This window comes from Zea mays, chromosome 1, assembly GCF_902167145.1.
Source record: "Zea mays cultivar B73 chromosome 1, Zm-B73-REFERENCE-NAM-5.0, whole genome shotgun sequence".
Taxonomy (NCBI): Eukaryota; Viridiplantae; Streptophyta; class Magnoliopsida; order Poales; family Poaceae; genus Zea; species Zea mays.
Genome location: NC_050096.1, coordinates 289297060 through 289303987, shown reverse-complemented (window position 1 = coordinate 289303987; position 6928 = coordinate 289297060).

Genomic DNA, 6928 nt, shown 5'->3' with positions numbered 1-6928 from the left:
TCTCGCCCTTACACTTGAAGTTCACAAAGAAGCACGGAGTAAGGGAGAGAAGCAACACACACAAATCCACAACAAAATGCGCACACACACGGCCAAGAATCGAGCTCAAAAGACTATCTCAAAGTTCTCACTAGAACGGAGCTCGAATCACTGAGAATGACAAACGAATGCGCAAAGACTGAGTGTGGATGATCAAGAATGCTCTAAGGTTGCTTGGTATACTCCTCCATGCGCCTAGGGGTCCCTTTTATAGTCCCAAGGCAACTAGGAGCCATTGAGAACAAATCTGGAAGGCCATCCTTGCCTTCTGTCGTCGGGCGCACCGGACAGTCCGGTGCACACCGGACAGTGTCCGGTGCACACCGGACAGTGTCCGGTGCCCGATTTCCTTCCTTAAATGGCGAAGCCGACCGTTGGCAGACTTGGAGCCGTTGGCGCACCGGACAGTCCGGTGCACACCGGACAGTCCGGTGCACACCGGACAGTCCGGTGCCCCCTTCTAGCCGTTGGCTCGGCCACGTGTCCCGCGCAGATCGCGCGGCCGACCGTTGGCCCGGCCGACCGTTGGCTCACCGGACAGTCCGGTGCACACCGGACAGTCCGGTGAATTTTAGCCGTACGCTGTCGGCGAATTCCCGAGAGCGGCCACTTCACGCCGAGTCAGCCTGGCGCACCGGACACTGTCCGATGCACCACCGGACAGTCCGGTGTGCCAGACTGAGCTGAGTCTTGGCTGTACACAGCCAAGCCTTTTTCACCTCTTTTCTTTTTTTCTTCTTTCTGTTTCTAACACTTAGACAAGTATATTAGTGAGAGCACCTAGAGGGGGGGGGGGTGAATAGGTGATCCTGTAAAAGTTCAAAACTTAAGCCACAAAAACTTGTTAAGGGTTAGCACAAGTATGGCCAAGTGGCTAGAGAGAACTCAAAACACGATAACCACAAGAAAGCAATCACAGAGTTGACACGGTGGTTATCCCGTGGTTCGGCCAAGTACAAAACTTGCCTACTCCACGTTGTGGCGTCCCAACGGACGAGAGTTGCACTCAACTCCTCTCAAGTGATCCAATGATCAACTTGAATACCACGGTGTTTTTCTTTCCTTTGATCTTTTCCCGTTTGCGAGGAATCTCCACAACTTGGAGTCTCTCGCCCTTACAATTGAGTTCACAAAGAAATACGGAGTAAGGTGGGAATGAGCAACGCACACAAGACTCGAAAATCAGAGCAACAGCACGCACACAAGTCGCAACAAGAGCTCGCAACGCAACACAAAGAGTTCACAACTCCACAAGAGCTCTATATGCTATCACAATGAAACGAATGCGTGAGATTAATGTCTTGGTGCTTAGAAGAGTTGTAGGAATGCTTGGTGTGCTCCTCCATGCGCCTAGGGGTCCCTTTTATAGCCCCAAGGCAGCTAGGAGCCGTTGGGAACAAATCTGGAAGGCCATCTTTGCCTTCTGTCTCGTGGCGCACCGGACAGTCCGGTGCACACCGGACACTGTCCGGTGCCCGATTTGTTTCCTTAAACAGCGCATCCGACCGTTGCTGTCAGAGTCAGATCTGCGCACCGTTGGCGCACCGGACATGTCCGGTGCACACCGGACAGTCCGGTGCTTCCTTCCGACCGTTGGCTCGGCCACGTGTCGCGCGCCGATCGCGCGGCCGACCGTTGGCCCGGCCGACCGTTGGCTCACCGGACAGTCCGGTGCACACCGGACAGTCCGGTGAATTTTAGCCGAAGTCGCCGGAGAAAAACCCGAGAGCGGCCTCTTCGGCCGAGGCAGCCTGGCGCACCGGACACTGTCCGGTGCACCACCGGACAGTCCGGTGCCCCAGACCGAAACAGCCCCTTGGCTGTACACAGCCAAGTCTTCTCTTTTCTTCTTCTATCTGTTTCTAACACTTAGACAAGATGTTAGTACACAAAACTAATGTACTAAGGCTTAGAAACATACCTTTACTTGTGATTTGCACTTTGTTCATCAATGGGCATATTTTCACATTTAAGCACTTGTGTTTGCACTCAATCACCAAAATACTTAGAAATGGTCCAAAGGCACATTTCCCTTTCAATCTCCCCCTTTTTGGTGATTTATGCCAACACAACATAAAGCAACTAGAACAAGTGCAAAATCACTTCAAATAAAAACTGACTTTGAGTTTTATTCAATTTTGGCATATATGGATCATCTTTTGCCACCTCTTGGTTTGTTTTTGCAAATCAAACTCAAATCTCTATTTCTATGTCAAACACACATGTTGAGGCATAAAGAGAGTCATTCCAAAAGAGATTGATCAAGGATTTCAAAAACTCCCCCTATCTCCCATAATCACCACTTCTCCCCACAAGAAGTCAACTTTTGACAATAGAGACAATAAGAGACAATAAAAGCTTTTGACAAGACAAAAACTCACAAAAACTCTATTCTACTATTTTCAAAATCTCTCAAGTGGTAGCTGATCCATTTATCACTTTGGCCTTTATTTTCTCCCCCTTTGGCATCAAGCACCAAAACGGGATCAATCTTGGCCTTCTAACCCCATTGCCTCACCAAGATCTTCAATAAGAATACAAAGGCAATAAGATTGCATGAGATGAACTTGGAATTAGTTACCCTCTCATCGGAGTGCAGTGGAAGTCTTTCATGGTCCAAGTCCACCTTTTCCCTTTCAATCCTCCTTCGAGACTAAATCATCAAACTCAAGCACATGGTTAGTCTCAAAGGGTCAAGTTGTAACACATCTCCCCCTAAACATGTGCATCACTTTGCAACGGACTTGTGAGGTCCAGGGAGTGTTTGTACAACTTGAGCACCATAATAAGCAACAAAATGCAAAAAGGAACATGATCAAAAGCATAAATACATGTATGCTACAATTCAATCCAGGTTCCGCGAATCTATGACATTTAGCTCACTACGCAACCTGCAAAAGGTCTTCTCATCTAGAGGCTTAGTGAAGATATCGGCTAGCTGGTTCTCGGTGTTAACATGAAACACTTCGATATCTCCCTTTTGCTGGTGGTCTCTCAAAAAGTGATGCCGGATGTCTATGTGCTTTGTGCGGCTGTGTTCAACAGGATTTTCCGCCATGCGGATAGCACTCTCATTATCACATAGGAGTGGGACTTTGCTCAGATTGTAGCCAAAGTCCCTGAGGGTTTGCCTCATCCAAAGTAGTTGCGCGCAACACTGTCCTGCGGCAACATACTCGGCCTCAGCGGTGGATAGGGCAACGGATGTTTGTTTCTTAGAGTTCCATGACACCAGGGACCTTCCTAAGAATTGGCACGTCCCCGATGTACTCTTCCTATCGACCTTACATCCAGCATAGTCGGAGTCTGAGTATCCAACTAAGTCAAAGGTAGACCCCTTTGGATACCAGAGCCCGAAGCAAGGCGTAGCAACCAAATATCTAAGAATTCGCTTCACCGCCACTAAGTGACACTCCTTAGGATCGGATTGAAATCTAGCACACATGCATACGCTAAGCATAATATCCGGTCTACTAGCACATAAGTAAAGCAAAGAGCCTATCATTGACCGGTATGCTTTTTGATCAACGGACTTACCTCCTTTGTTGAGGTCAGTGTGTCCGTCTGTCCCCATCGGAGTCTTTGCGGGCTTGGCGTCCTTCATCCCAAACCGCTTTAGCAGATCTTGCGTGTACTTCGTTTGGGAGATGAAGGTGCCGTCCTTGAGTTGCTTCACTTGGAACCCAAGGAAGTAGTTCAACTCGCCCATCATCGACATCTCGAATTTCTGCGTCATCACCCTGCTAAACTCTTCACAAGACTTTTGGTTAGTAGAACCAAATATTATGTCATCGACATAAATTTGGCACACAAACAAATCACCATCACATGTCTTTGTAAAAAGAGTTGGATCGGCCTTCCCAACCTTGAAAGCATTAGCAAGTAAAAAGTCTCTAAGGCATTCATACCATGCTCTTGGGGCTTGCTTAAGTCCATAGAGCGCCTTAGAGAGCTTACACACATGGTCGGGGTACCGTTCATCCTCGAAGCCAGGGGGTTGCTCCACGTACACCTCCTCCTTGATTGGCCCGTTGAGGAAAGCGCTCTTCACATCCATTTGATACAACCTGAAAGAATGGTGAGCGGCATATGCTAGCAAGATACGAATGGACTCTAGCCTAGCCACAGGAGCGAAAGTCTCCTCAAAGTCCAAACCTGCGACTTGGGCATAACCTTTTGCCACAAGTCGAGCCTTGTTCCTCGTCACCACCCCATGCTCGTCCTGTTTGTTGCGGAACACCCACTTGGTTCCCACAACATTTTGCTTCGGACGAGGCACCAGTGTCCAAACTTCATTGCGCTTGAAGTTGTTGAGCTCCTCCTGCATGGCCAATACCCAATCCGGATCTAGCAAGGCCTCTTCTACCCTGAAAGGCTCAATAGAAGAGACAAAGGAGTAATGCTCACAAAAATTAACTAATCGAGATCGAGTAGTTACTCCCTTGCTAATGTCACCCAGAATTTGATCGACAGGATGATCCCTTTGAATCATCGCTCGAACTTGGGTTGGAGGTGCCGGTTGCGCTTCTTCCTCCATCATTTGATCATCTTGTGCTCCCCCTTGATCAAGCGCCTCCACTTGAGGTACCTGTTCGTCATCTTCGGTTGGGGGGTGCACCATAGTTGAGGAAGAAGGTTGATCTCGTTCATCTTGTTCCTGTGGCCGTACTTCTCCAATCGCCATGGTCCGTATAGCGGCCGTCGGAACATCTTCTTCATCTACATCATCACAATCAACAACTTGCTCTCTTGGAGAGCCATTAGTCTCATCAAATACAACGTCGCTAGAGACTTCAACCAAACCCGATGATTTGTTGAAGACTCTATACGCCTTTGTATTTGAGTCATAACCTAATAAAAACCCTTCTACAGCTTTGGGAGCAAACTTAGAGTTTCTACCCTTCTTTACTAGAATGTAGCATTTACTCCCAAATACACGAAAGTACGATACATTGGGTTTGTTACCGGTTAGTAGCTCATACGACGTCTTCTTGAGGAGGCGATGAAGGTAGACCCTGTTGATGGCGTGGCAAGCAGTGTTAACGGCTTCCGTCCAAAAGCACTCGGGGGTCTTGAACTCTCCTAGCATCGTCCTCGCCATGTCGATGAGCGTCCTGTTCTTCCTCTCTACCACACCATTTTGCTGTGGTGTGTAGGGAGCGGAGAACTCGTGCTTGATCCCTTCCTCTTCAAGGAACTCCTCCACTTGAAGGTTCTTGAACTCGGACCTGTTGTCGCTTCTTATCTTTTTCACTTTGAGCTCAAACTCATTTTGAGCTCTCCTGAGGAAGCGTTTGAGAGTCCCTTGGGTTTTGGATTTTTCCTGCAAAAAGAACACCCAAGTGAAGCGGGAAAAGTCATCAACAATAACTAAACCATACTTACTTCCTCCTATGCTCAGATAGGCGACAGGTCCGAAGAGGTCCATATGCAGCAGCTCCAGGGGTCTTGAAGTGGTCATCACGTTCTTGCTGTGATGTGCTCCTCCCACTTGTTTACCTGCTTGACAAGCTGCACAAGGTCTATCTTTTTCGAAATGCACGTTAGTCAAACCTATCACGTGTTCTCCCTTTAGAAGCTTGTGAAGGTTCTTCATCCCCACATGTGCTAAGCGGCGATGCCACAGCCAGCCCATGCAAGTCTTAGCCATTAAGCATGCATTTAGACCGGCCTCTTCTTTTGCAAAATCAACTAAATAAAGTTTGCCGTCTAATACACCCTTAAAAGCTAGTGAACCATCACTTCTTCTAAAGACAGACACATCTACATTTGTAAATAGACAGTTATACCCCATATGACATAATTGACTAACAGATAGCAAATTGTATCCAAGACTCTCTACTAAAAATACATTAGATATGGAGTGCTCATTAGAAATTGCAATTTTACCTAAACCTTTTACCTTGCCTTGATTCCCATCACCGAATACAATTGAATCTTGGGAATCTTTATTCTTGACGTAGGAGGTGAACATCTTCTTCTCCCCCGTCATATGGTTTGTGCATCCGCTGTCGATAATCCAGCTTGAACCCCCGGATGCATAAACCTGCAAGGCAAATTTAGGCTTGGGTCTTAGGTACCCAACTCATGTTGGGTCCTACAAGGTTAGTGCAAATATCCTTAGGGACCCAAATGCAAGTTTTGTCTCCCTTGCATTTTGCCCCTAGCTTCCTAGCAACAATTTTCTTATCCTTTCTACAAATTGCAAAGGAAGCATTCAAAGCACAATAAATTGTAGAGGGTTCATTTACTACTTTCCTATGAACATTTGCAACATTTCTTTTAGGAACAACATTTCTCCTAGTAACATTTCTATCATACACATAAGAAGAACTAGGAGCAAACATGGCATGAGAATCATAAACATATGAATCAAAAGCATCATAACTTCTATTTCTAGTTTGTCTTTTATCATGATACAAAAAGGCATGGTTCCTTTTAGCACTAGTAGCCATAGGGGCCTTCCCTTTCTCCTTGGCGGGAATGGGAGCCTTATGGCTTGTTAAGTTCTTGGCTTCCCTCTTGAAGCCAAGTCCATCCTTAATTGAGGGGTGTCTACCAACCGTGTAGGCATCCCTAGCAAATTTTAGCTTTTCAAAATCACTTTTGCTAGTCTTAAGTTGAGCATTAAGACTAGCCACTTCATCACTCAATTTTGAAATGGAAACTAAGTGTTCACTACAGGCATTAATATCAACATCCTTACACCTAGTGCAAATTTCAACATGTTCAACACAAGAGTTGGATTTATTTGCTTCTACTAGTTTAGCATTTAAATCATCGTTTATGCTCTTTAAGTTAGAAATAGAATCATGGCATGTTGACACTTCACAAGCAAGCATTTCATTCCTCTTAATTTCTAATGCAAGAGATTTTTGAGCCTCTACAA